The following is a 13,523-nucleotide window of genomic DNA, read 5'->3' as shown; positions in this document are numbered from 1 at the left end:
TTGGGGCATCACTAGTTAGTGGTCATTAGGCCCCTCTAAGGCTGTTGATAGCGCACATCTTTACTTACTTTTATATTATCTCGTCTGTTATATGATCTCCAGAACTCTTTGGGAAGGGTTGTCCAACAGGGTATAACTTGATATTTCTGAATCTCTGATCATATTATCACCATTTCAGGATTTTATCCATGTATCTTTTTTTTTTCCCCTCCGAGATTAAAGTTGGCACATGGTGATAAGTCTTACGACAAAGTACAAAGAATATTCTGGAGGAAAATGGAGTTGATACAGTCATTCAAATTGGAAGCATCTTCGATGAGGTAATTTTAAGCATGTCAGATTGTGTATTGACAAGTCTTTCTTAACTTGTGGAGTAACCCCTGTGTGATGGTTAATTTTATATGTCATTTTAGCCATGGGGTTCCCAAATTGACCATTATTTCTCAGTGTACCTATAAAGGTGTTTCTGGATGAGATTAGCATTTAAATAGATGGACTCAGTAGATGGCCCTCCGGAATATTGGTGGTCAACATCCTATCCATTGAAGACCAGGGTAGAAGAAAAGGTGAAGGAAGGCGGAATTCTGCCCCCCTTTTCCTTTTCCTGCCTCACTGTTAATCTGGGACATCTCTCATCTTCCCTTGTCCTCCCACTGGGATTTATACCATCAGGTTCCCTAGTTCTCTGGCCTTCAGACTTGGGCTGGATTACACCACTGGCTTTCCTGGCTCTCCAGCTTGCAGAGAGCAGACTGTGGACCTTCTCATCCTCCACACATTTTGTGGGTCCATTTCTCACAATACATTTCTCTCTTTCTCTCTATCCCCCCCCTCCACCTCCCACAACTGGTTCTGTTTCTCTGGAAAACCTTAATATACCCTGAAAGGGTTATCTAAGTCCCTAAGTATGATCTTTATTACCACACTACTGTCTTTGCTTTAAGACTACCTTTAACAATATGGTCAGCACTATTATTTTCTCAAGTTACAAATGTTCAAAACTATTAGGTGGGCACGCTTCTCATATTATCTAAATTAATACCTACAACAATTCATGGTGTACATATTATAAAAATTTTTGAAGCTTGTGAAAATTGTCCTCACTCACACAGATTTATTTATCTATTTCTGCATACCCAAACATCCCACATTTAGTAGCATGTCACAAGACCAATTATTATTACCTCTCCTCACATTGGTGATTCACTGGGCTCAGCTAGATGGTCCTCACCCTAGGTTTTTCACGCAAAGTCAGACATTGGTTGAGGCTGTAACCTCTTTAAGGCTTCTTCACACACATGTCAGGCCCTGGGCTAGAAGGCTCAATAAGCTGAGGACCAGAAGAGACAGGACTCCTAGGGTATCTTTCTTTAGTTTTATGTGATAATTCCATGTGAACTTTCCAACATGGTAGCTTCAAGGAAGCCATGAGTTCTACACGGTGGGTCACCACATCAGAGGTGCATTTCCTGACAGTGTTGGGTAGATGTGTCGCAATCTGTAACTTATGCTCAGAAGTTATACAGTGTCACTTCCACCGTATTCTATTTGTTAGAAGCAAGTTATTAAGGTCAGCCCATATTGAAAGGGAAGCAAATTCCACTCAACCTCCTGATGATAGAAGAGTTAAAGAAAAGTGTTAAAACCTCTATTTGAATTCAGGTTTCCCTGACTCAACATCTGTTGTTAACCCTACTGGTTAAATTTTCACCAGTTTCTCTGAAAATTGCCTAAAGAACACCTGCCCACTGTATGATCACACACTCAACTAAAGTTAAAGATCTAGTAATAATAATCTATTAAGATCTGTGTCTCTCTGACATGAATGTTCAAAATAGGTTTTTAAATCCTAGAATCTTCAGGGACTGCATTTTTTATGAAAGATGTAAAAAGACTTTACACTGGAATACATTCCCTTTGTCTTAAAAATCCCATTGTTTCTTAATCTATTCCTGATTTCTCTCTCTCTGTCTCTCTCTCTCTCTCTCTCTGTCTCTCTCTCTCTCTCTCTCTCTCTCTCCCTCTCCCCCCAACTCTTTCTCTCTTTCCCTTTCTCCTCTTTTTTATCACATGTAATTTGTTTATCACCTATCAGTGTGGTTTTGCCTATCTAACAAGGCTTTTATTCAACCCAACTGAAATTAATTTTCATGTAAAATTTCCCCAATGGACAAGGTTTCTTAGAAATCAAGATATATTGCATCTACACCACTTCTTCAGACAATGATTCTATCATAAAAGTAATCAAGTTTCTCTTGAATGATTTATTCTCTATAGGGGCAGCCGGCTTATGGCTCAAGGCTCTATGATCACTGAGGCACTACAATATTTCCGGATTCTTTTTTTTTATGGTATTTTGCTGAACTATGAATTTCTGTGAAAGGCTGAGAAGGTGGTGATTGGATTCTTTTTCTATTTGAAATTCCTAACTCCTAGTGTCTGGCTTTGCATACATTTTCAGAGGTCCTTCTAAATTTCCATCCAACTAAAAACGGATGAACGTAAAACAGAACAAAAACATACATTAAATGCATCAATCCCTCTTCCTTACTTTTGCATAAGAATTAGTAAGCTGGATGAATTTTCTTTCCTACCTTTCCTAACATCCAGCAATGCCCTCCTTATTTATCGCTGTCTATGTCCTGAAATCTTATCTAGGTCTCTGGTGATACCTATGGACCAGGTGTGGGAGATTTGTCTTGGAACCAAGAACCCTGAATCTGCGCAAATTCTGACAAGCCACTTAATGTTTCTGAATCTTGATTGTTTCAGCAGTGAAATGGGGAGACTAATTTCTCAAAGCCTAATGCACAGGATTATAGGAATAAATCAGCGGCATGTTTCTTACCCTTTGTTAAACCTTACTTCTTTTGGATAAACATAGTAACGCCATACATTTTGTAAATGTAATTTCAAGATTTAAAATACTTTCAATATTATGACATAAAATGGGATTTGTGTGTGTGTGTGTGTGTGTGTGTGTGTGTGTGTGTGTAACTACTCTTCCTCTAGAGGCTTTTGTTTACCAACTTCTCTTGGGAATTCCAGAACTAAAGTTTTCAAAAATGTCTTATAAACTAAGTGGCCTATAAATACAAACTTTTAAATACATTATCTCATATAATCACAAAAACTGTGATGCAGGGAGTATCACTGGCATTCTAAAGTTAGGAGATTCAAGATTATAATAAGCCGCAGAGCTAATAGCCAAGCCCCGCTTTCCTGACACAAATTTATCCATATTAGTAGTCCTCAGAATATTTAGCATTATTTGTCTGTACCCACCACAGAATCTTAAGCCAGAACACGAATTTCTGCATTGTTATGATTTTGTTTTTACTGCAGAACAGTTCACCCCCCGTATAGATTATAAACCTATTGAAAGAACACATGTCTGTTTTTATCGCCTTTAGTGCTAATTTGGTGCTGAATAAGGCACTATTCTTCAACAACCTACTTAGTATTTAAAAAAATAAAATATATGTTGGGCATGGTTTTCCTTCCCATTATCATGATTACCCGCCTGAGTTACTCATCCTACCAGATGTGCACTCAGAAACCTATATCGCTTTAAATATTGATTTTCGTAGGATGGACAGGGAAGATAATCAGATTCTGTGTCTTAAGCCCACCAGACAACGCTGGTACTTGAATAGTGAAAGAGGTATTTCAAGGCAAAGTGACATAGCTTTAACACTGTTCTCTTAGTGCATGAAGAAGAAAACAATGCTTTCAGTGCATCCAGCAGATGCGAACCACACAAGCATTGACATGTTAAAAACAAACAAAACCAATAGGTCCATAGAAACAACACAATTGTTAGTTCTCATGGTCTCTATTTCTCTTTCAAACTTTAAGGAAGTCTTTAGCCATGGATTTCCATCTGCTACCTCACATAGTAAAGCTCTTGTGGTTATTTCGTGCTCCCGTTTCCCTGACATAGGTAAGAATGAGAACGACCTTTCTCTAGCCTTTCAATGTCATCCCAACAGATTAAAATAGGAAATTTCTCTCTATCTAGGAGGCGCCAGTGGGTTTCAAATGATTATCAAATTAACTTTGAAACAAGTACAATATAACCATCACACTTTTCCATTTACAAAGTGTTACTCCTTTTACAGTGTCCTTTCAACTGGATTGTTTTGCTTTGATTTTCATATGAAGCCAGTGAGGTTAACAGAGACCCATAACGTGGATAAGAAAACAAGTTGTAAATAAGATCAATGAATTAACACAACCCATGGAGTTAGAAGTGAAAGTGCCAGGGCACATATTTTAGCCGTACGGAAAGAAACTAATACTTTATGAGTATGTATTTCATGGCAAATAACTGTGGATAAACATCTAATGTATGCTACCTTATTTAGACCTCATAATTCAGGCCCCAAATTAACATTTCTCCACCTAATCTATTCATGAACCTCTCAGCCTTAATGTATTATACCTCTATTTCCTAGTACCAATGCCCACCCACACGTAGATATGACAGTAATTCCTGCAACTATTCTACCTTTTCCTGGACCCTCCTTTAGCTTCTTCTACTTCCGGTCCCGGTGTGTGTTTTGCTCTGTGATGAAGGACTTCAGCTTCCTGTGCAGGACACCCACTTATCAGAGCTGGTAGCCTTGAGAACTGGCCTGGGTTTCAGATCCCCCTCATGGGATTCCTTCTCATAAATTCTAGTTCATCCTTGAGCTCCTCCTTTAACATCTATTTTTAATCTACCGGAGACAACAGCCTTGTAGAGACTGTTTAACCAGTGTCACCATCAGGCAAAGTTAAATCCCTATAACAAATGTATCCTTATACTTCAACTTCCCTAATTAAACCCTACCTGTTACATAAGTTGTCACTGAGCGAGGTTTTAGAGGAATGGTATTTAAGATGGATTTTCTGGATTGTTCTGGGTAATCTGGTTTGATTGGACCTGATTAGACGTAAAGGTCCTAATCATTCCATTTCTAGTGCTTAAGGAGACGCCGTAGTCCATGTCATGCAGTGGTAAGTGTTACGCTAATTATCCCCTGCGACACCTGTAATCAAATGCCTACAGGAAACAAGCCTCTGAGTGACTAAGTATGTGACACCATAGAATATTTACGTCAAAATAAGACATCTAATGGGGTTGATTGGTTGGTTCTACATTTACTAGAAACATGGGAGGAGAAAATGATGAATGTACAGCTTTCACTAGCCAGCAAGCATCTGCCTAACAGAACTGAAAATGTCTATGTCTTTCCTAAAAGAAACCATTATTACTGTGACCATAGGACCTGGATTTCTGAAAACCAACCCCAAAGTCTAATCCGCCAAAGGGCTGAATTATAATGCAAAACAAGTCCCCAAACTCCTGGACAATTGTGAAGAAATAGAACCCTGAAATTTGCAACAGGGCATATGGGTATATTCCAGTAAAGCTGGGGGTTTTGGACCCCTAAATTCTGTGAAGCCTTTGGCAGCAGAACAATACTTCCACTCTTGCTTGAAGAGATTAGTTTCACCTCGTGTGGAGAAATGATAATGGTCTGCAAAGGACTGCTGAGCCTGTTAAGGAACTATCTCCACTACCTCTCTTTGCTTCCAGATCTATAAATATACTTAAGTGCCATCAGGTCTCAGAGAGAAAAAAAACAAAACAAACAAACAAAAAAAAGTGTGATATGTGCACAAACACGAGGCATACAAAAGTACTGATTTTGCCAACAATGATCCCATTGATCTAGAAGTTGAGACTACCACCTGGCCACTTGGAGCTTCTTATGCCAGTGAATCAACAAGCAAAGAGTGGGGTACCTGCAGTGGCTGGGGTGGTTTATCCTGATGATCGAGGAGAAGTTGATTGGCTATTATATAATCAGAGTAAGTAGGAATATTCTTGGAATACAGTAGAACCCTGGGTTCCCTTTTAGCAGCCCCTTCAGTCTGTGACTGAAGTCGAACAAAAGCTATAACAACTCAATTCAGGCAGGACTGTTAGTAGCCCTGACACTTGAGGAGCGAAGGTCTAAATCACCCAAAGAGCCAAGGAACCACAACAAACTGAGGTGTTCCCCAAAGACGAAGAACATATGGAATGGAGAGTGGAAGAAGGTAGTTATAAATACCAGGTATGCTCACATAACCGGTGACAAAGATGAGAACTGTAATAGCTATGAATATCACATCATTATTTTGACATGCCTATATATATGTGTGTGTGTTATATTTTTGTTTTTTCCCCTCTCTTATTCCCCTTGCAAGTAGCCTATGTGTCGCATCCAGCATGATGTGGGTTGTAGGGAGGGAGAAGGGCAGCACAGGGTTAAGAAAAGACAGTAGCCAATAATAGAGTGCAAGCACAGGCCAAGGGGAACAGACTTAGGGATTGAACCCTGAATCAGACCAACGTGTAGTTTTTATTGGTAAACTTCTAAAGAGGTAATGATTGTTAATCTCAAGATCTGTGTGTTACGTAGCCTGCTGGCTGTCTCTCTGAAAGTTCCCATTGTGTTCCAGCCTGAAGTTTGCCTTCACACACGCACATCTCCAAGGAATCCATTGAAGGGGAGGGACCGATATGATTCCATGGGGTCTCAGTTTGCTAAGACTTCCCCTCAAAGGAGCTTTTCCGATATCTCTCCATCGGGCCTCAGTTTGCTGAGGCACTCCCTAGTGAAATCCTGGGAAGAACGCAGGGAACAAACGGTTTGGCATCTGTAAGGCAACACCTATGCTATGTTATATCTCAGTATTTAAGTTACAAAATATCAAAGTGTGAGTGTGGATCAGCTAGAAGAACAATGAATATCATCCAAAGATTAAAAGAGGGTCTTTGTGCCTTTTTTGGGGGAAAGGGTTAGCAAAGCTTAACATAGAGGATCATTGCGTAATTTAATATAACGGAAAGCAACATGACTGTAAATTTCCTAATCTGAAGAGTGGTCTGTGGTAGCTTTGTGATGTGTCCATTTGGCTAGGCAGAACAGTTTCCCAGAATTTCCTTCTTTGTATATTTCCGGTTTGAGTGGGCCACAAGAGACTTTGCTTTACATGATTTGGAAGGCAGAAGTGAAGCAGTGGCCATTTTGTATGTTTATGATGGAAATCTGAAGCAGGTGCTTTTGTAGTTCACACACCTTGTCACTGAGTATGTACTGGCTCAGCTCATTGGCCGGTGGAACTGCAACTGTTCCACCTTCTCTTGGATACTTTTCCAGCTTCTCTGACTCCTGGGCCAGTTGTGTTTTGGACCACGATGGACAGTGATGTTCCTTCTGCAGAGCACCCACTTTATCAAGGTTGGAGGCAGTGAGAACTGACAACCGGCTCCCGCGTGTCCTCATAAATCCCAGCTCACTCTTATGGGTCCCAGCTTGAGTTTGTTGGTTCTAGCGAACATTGGCAGCTTCCAGCTTGACCTCATTCCCCTGACTGCATCTTTCCGACCTGCCTGCCTTGCAGACTTCAAGCTCCAGTATCAAACGTGAAGACCACAGCCTTGAAAGACTTTGTAAGTTGCTCCCTTGGTTCATGTTCCTGTAAACAAATTTCTTAATATTTGTTCTGCTTCTCTGATTGAGCACTGACTGGGACAGGCCTTCTCATTAACGTATAACCATACCTTTTGTTTCTGTGTTTCTCATGTAATGCTTCTTCCGTCATAGTAATATTATACTGTAGTAATACTAAAATATTAGTTAACATTAATATGATAATTACTGACTCTCAGTACCCAATTCTGTAACGTGGAGACAATTTTACCTTTGTAAAGACCCAATATGAAAATAGAAATCATAAATATAAAATGTACTACACTAGTGAGCGCTCAATAATGATAGCTATTGCTTTTACAAATAGTCAACATTAGGGTGTCTTTAATAATTAAAATCTCTAAAAGTCTCTTACTATAGGTTTGCTATTCTAACACCCGTGAAAAGTATGTGGCATGGGTAAACATTGTCCTTTGTATTATTATTGTTCTTGTCATCGTCATTTTACAGGTGAATATAAAACCGTCTTCAAGGACTTTCACGATATCGGGTCTTTGACTCCTAAGGAAAGAAACAGAGCTTCTTAACTTACACTCTGTGGAATGTTCTGCCGACATTAAATGGAAACCCCTTGTTTATTCTGATGACAGAAAATGTCGCAAGCAGAAACAAACGTGTTGATTCTTTCTCCTCCATCGGCCTTGCATCCTCACGCGCTTGGCTTTGATGTGTCGTCCTAGTCCTATTTGATGTAGTTGTGCAGCATCTTTTTCATGTCAAGCCTTCGCTTCAAACACTCCATTGCTAGTTCAAGTTGTCAAAAGTTGGAGGAGACACATTTTAAGCATTCGGTGAGCATTCTTCTGAAAAGAACACCACTATGTCTAATGAGCATTTGAGAGCACAGTGGATTGCAGAAACTGTTTTCTAAGATCTGCCACAAATGATTCTGTTTTATTAGTTTTAATGGTCCTCAGCTATGGACATGGAATATAAGTGAAAATTAAGATATTTTTCATGAGATGAAAATAGATTTCAATCAGAACAAGTGTGTTCATCCCCACCTATTCCCTTTTGCTTATTTTATTCTATTTTGGCAGATGATTCTGGATAAAAGGAAACCACTGTAAGAGATGAAAACACAGGGATACTCTTCCATGAGAACAAAGCTCTCCTTGTGCTGGGAATCTCTCTGTGAGTTGTATAGAAGCTGGCTGGTTTGGCAAGCTCACAGGCAGGATGGCAGAGAAAGGGGCTAATGTGTTAAACTGGAGTTTTATCGTGGGTAGGAACAAGGAATGAATATTTTTACTCATAACTGAAGCTTTGTCTTCCATGATAGTAAGCACAGAAACAACCAGGAAATCCATATATTGCTTCCAATTCATAATACTTTTCGCTTGCTGCTTCTGCTTTTCTACACTGTAGCTTTTCTTCAAGAGTTTCATTTTTCCTCTTCTTTTCTACTGCTCATCACTCACTGAAAAGTACTGTAATCTGAACAGGTCTATATATTTTATTCTTCAGAAACGAGTTAAGTGCATTTCTTAAACAGTTGGACGGTTTTGGCAGTCCATCCTCATTGTTCATTTGTGAGTACGGTGTGTTGGTGCATGGGGGTTGGTGACGAATGGGAGACTTGCTGTTGCAACAGCTCTGCTCTACCATTTCTTCTTCCTCTATCCCAAGGCAACTATGTGTTTCAAAAGAGCGCCAACAGGAATCTGAATGAGGACTCCTGGAGTTTGTGCTGCTTCTGCCATCCGTTCACTTTAGAACCCTGGGCAAACCATTTCAAGTTCCTCTGTCATTCTTTCCTCATTTGCAAAGTATAGATCTCAGGAAATACAGCTAAGGATAACATATCTGAAACAAACAAAAACCCTTGCCTTCATGGAGACTACAATCAAGTGTAGGAAGGCAACAGTTAGGCAATTACTATAACACCAAATTAAACTGTATTGTGTACTGGAAGGTAATCATTACTGTATGAGTTTGCTAGGGCTGTGACAAAGTACCGCAGATTGGGTGGCTTAAATAGTATAAATTTACTTTCTCGTAATTCTGGAGACCAGAGTATCAGCAGGGCTGGTTTCTTCTGAAGGACCCTTTCCTTGGTTTGTAGATGGCTTCCTTCTCCCTGTGTCTTCACATGGTCTTCCTTCTGCACCTCTCTCTGCCTCAATCTCCTCTTCTTATAAGATTACCAGTCATGTTGGATTGGGGCCCACCCTAATGACCTCATTTTACTTATTTACCTCTTTAAAGACCCTCTCTCCCAATATAGGCACATTCTGAGGTGCTGGGGATTAGGGCCTCAATATATGAATTTGAAGGGTGCTGCACCATTCAGTCCATAACAATTATTATATATAAAAGAAGTTTGTAAGGTGAATAGAGAATGTTGGAGAGTAGTTCAACACTGATGGGGAATTTGAGGGCAGATGTGACTGAGATGATGAATGAGCAGGGCGAGTGGGCATTGTGGGTGTCTGGTAGGGGTGCGATTCATCAGAGGGAACAGTCAATCCAAAGGCACTGAGTTAGAAAAACTCGGGATGTCCAAGGGTCAGTAGGGTGGCCAGTGTGACTATAAGAGAAAATGGAGACGTGTCCAATGACATAGCAGGAAACAGTATCTTTGAGGGCAGTGTGGGTGATTGAAAGAAATTGGGCTTTTACCCTCAGAGGTTTGAAGAGCCAGTGAAAGGTCTGAGCAGAGGAATGATCAAACTCACCCTTTCCCTTCCTCACTCAGTTTGCTGTCTTGAGAATAGATTATAGGCCAGAAGGATTCAACATCAGCACTATTGACATTTTAGGCCAGACAATTCTTTGATGTAGGAATTTGTCCTATATTATGTAGGCTATTTAGCAACAGCCCTGGCCTCTACCCACTAGATGCCTGTAGCCCCCTGCCTGCCAGTTGTAACAACCAAAAATGTCTCTAAACATTGCCAGCTGTGTGTGCCCTGGGGAAGGAAAAATTACCCTTGGTTGAGAATCACTGTTATAGATGGAACAGAGGAAAAGCTGAGAGACCACGTTACAAGTCACTGTAATAATCCTGGCTAGAAATAATGATAACTTGGGTCATAATAGTGGCATTTTGGGTATTTTGAAGGTAGAGACAACCTATTTTGTAGGTTGGCAACAAAATGGATGTGTGGTATGCGATAGGGTTCAAAATAGCTCTGAAGCATACGCTCTGAGCCACTAGAAGAATGGATTTACCTCATATGCAAACAGGGAACACTATGGTTGGAGTGGGCGTAGAAAAGAACAGAGACCCTTCGTACAAGGTACCAGAAGGGAAAGCTATGTATCTGGATAATGACCTTGCTATATGGGTAGACGAAGTGTGTGAGCTTGTGAAAATGTCTTCCAATTTATTTTTCTTTATGAAGCAGGAAGCAAGATCATCATCACCTGAGAATAAGAATGGGACAGGAGGCGTTGGAGGTTTTAGGATAAAAGACAAGACATGGGATTGAATTCTTAGAGAATATTTTTTTTATATGGTCTACTACTTTAATTCTGAAGACCTGGATTTTAGTGAATTTCTAATGACACAACTAACATTCAAGTGATTATTAAACCAATAAACCCAGACCCAATGTGATTTTTTATCTATATTTCCATTGTTCTGAACAAAATGCAATTTTTTTGTGATAGGAAAAATAGCCTCTGTTCCTCTGAAAATATATTTCCTTGCTTATGGAGAATGGATGGGTAAGATTAGGGCAAAGCAGTGCTTTAGGCTACTGTCTTAAACTCATGAGTACTCATAATTAAGAACTATCTCCAAGGAAGACATCATCAACTCTGGAGAATTATGTCGGTTTCCAATATATCTATCTTGCATCAGAGACAGAATTAACTGCACTCGAGTCAGATTCATGTCAGTGCCCACCCTACCTCCTCCCTAAACTCCCATTACTGTTGATTCAAAATGACAAAGTATTCCGTAAGATGCTTCTGAAAATTGTCCCTGATCCTAATGTACCTCTGCGGTGGGAACTGGATTTTTCACAGAAAAAAATCATACATAAAAAAAATCATACAAGGCTGCTGGAGTTTGAGCTGAAGGCTGTCTCCTGTTTGAGAAAACCTGCCTGATGCATTTCTGGCCTCCCTCCATGAGCTCCTCCGACCATGCTCTGCTTCGGTCACAGTCCCATTCCACACTGGTCTTCATGCTCTGCAGGGATACCAAGTGCGTTCCCACATCGGGATTTTTACACACAATGCTCTTTTCTAAGAATCACTTAGACAAGAACTCTTACCTAACAAGTCCTATGTTCCAGGAACTGTCAAATCTACATTTGAAACTTTAACTTATTTAATCTTCACTAGCCAGATGATCAGTTATTTCAATCAAATGTGAGCGGACGTGATATATCACTTTTTTGGCCAGGAAATTTAAAAAAAATATAGATATTGTTTTTTTCCCACTGTTTCTTTTCCTTCCAACCTTCTGGAATTAGAGCATTCTGAAGCCCTAAGGGGTGGTATATCCAAAAGACAGAAGAAAGAGCTTGGATCCCAAAATCAACTCACAGGAGTAAGCCAACCAAGAATAACTGTATTGGATTATTACATGAGGCAGTGATGAGTGTCTATTTTATTAAGCCACTGAAATTTTAGCATATATTCATTACAGCAACTAGGATTACTCTAATATAAAAATCTTCACATGGCTGACTCTTATGTAAAGGTCTTTGCTTAAATGTCATCTCCTTATAGAAGCCTTCACTTAATACACAGACTATTGTAGATCTCCTATCTTGCTCTAACTCAGTATCTCTTTTATTATTACCTCAGAACCTTTTTACTTCCTCGTGTGTGTATTTCGTACATTAATATGTAGCCCCGACTTACTACCACTGGCACAACATCTCTCTGTTGGTTGAATCTTTGTCAAATGTGCTCACTACTGTAGCCCCCAGTGCCTAGAATATTGTAGGGAACATAGGTTGTGTTCAATAAGTATTTCTTGAAAGAGCTACTTATAATTCTCTATCTCCATATTGCAGATACATTCATAAAGAAAATCATGAGTCGGGTATTGTTTGTGGTAGGGAATATTGTTTATATTGTTTGTCAATAACCTTTTTATTTTCATGCCTGGGTTTTTCATTTCCATCCTTATCCAAGGTCATTTACTCAACATTTTCATTGTGGAGCTATAGCTGAAAATTAGCTTTGAGATCCACTAACAGTACTCCATTGCTCATGGGAAATCTGAGAATCAATGAAGTGAAGAGGTTTGCTCTATACTGCCTACAATTCACTAAGCATTTTATGTACATTATTTTACATTATTTTACTGAATATGTTATGGTCTGCTGTGTTATGTAGAATTTAGGTATAATTGTCCCAGTTTACAAATGAGAAAGCTGAGGTTCAGAGGGCCGAAGTAATATACCCAAATTCATATGACTTCCAACTGCTACTTTTTTTCTTCCCTATGCCTCTATATCCTCACTTCTACCTGAATTATTTGATGGTTGGCCATTGGATACTTTTTTTATTATTATTTGATGTGTGTGGGAAGGAATATAGATAGACATAGACATAGATTCAGAGGAGCTCACCCTCTCTCTGGTTTCCTTGCTTCTAGACAATCCTACTCATCTCACGCTCTGCCTTCTGATACTTGAAGCCCATAAGACTTTAGCTTTCTGTCTTGACTACGATTTTCTCTTTTTTATTAGTGAGCATCAATTTAATTATTATGTCCTTGGGTGTGATTTTTTTCCCCTCCTCCTTCAGGTCCATTGGTCTACTTGAATATATGGTTTTATATTTTTTTCATCACATTTGGAAATATTTTGGCTATATTTTATTTTATTTTATTTTTCTATTTCCTTTGCTCCAATCTTCTTCCAGTATTATAATTACAACTCTGTTAAATCTCTTGATATTGTCCCAGAGGTTACTGAAGATCTGTTATTTCAGTCATTTTTTTCTTTATATTTTGTGTGATTTTAATTGTAATATCTTTTTGTTTACTCATCTTTTCTTCTGCAACATCTAACCTATTTTTGAGCC

At 39.3% G+C, this 13,523-nt stretch overlaps 1 long non-coding RNA gene across 1 annotated transcript in view; it reads left to right on the top strand.

The window, feature by feature from the left end:
• LOC109447129 (uncharacterized) overlaps positions 1-13,303 on the top strand; it is a 79,670-nt gene extending 66,367 nt beyond the window's left edge. The window contains exon 7 of the long non-coding RNA XR_012495915.1: positions 7,197-13,303. This is a non-coding gene — a long non-coding RNA (uncharacterized LOC109447129). The remainder of the gene's footprint in view (positions 1-7,196) is intronic.
• Positions 13,304-13,523: the final 220 nt, after the last annotated feature.

Source organism: Rhinolophus sinicus, linkage group LG04, assembly GCF_036562045.2.
Source record: "Rhinolophus sinicus isolate RSC01 linkage group LG04, ASM3656204v1, whole genome shotgun sequence".
Lineage (NCBI taxonomy): Eukaryota > Metazoa > Chordata > Mammalia > Chiroptera > Rhinolophidae > Rhinolophus > Rhinolophus sinicus.
Note: the sequence above shows the minus strand (reverse complement) of the source record. Positions and strands in the feature narration are given on the sequence as shown.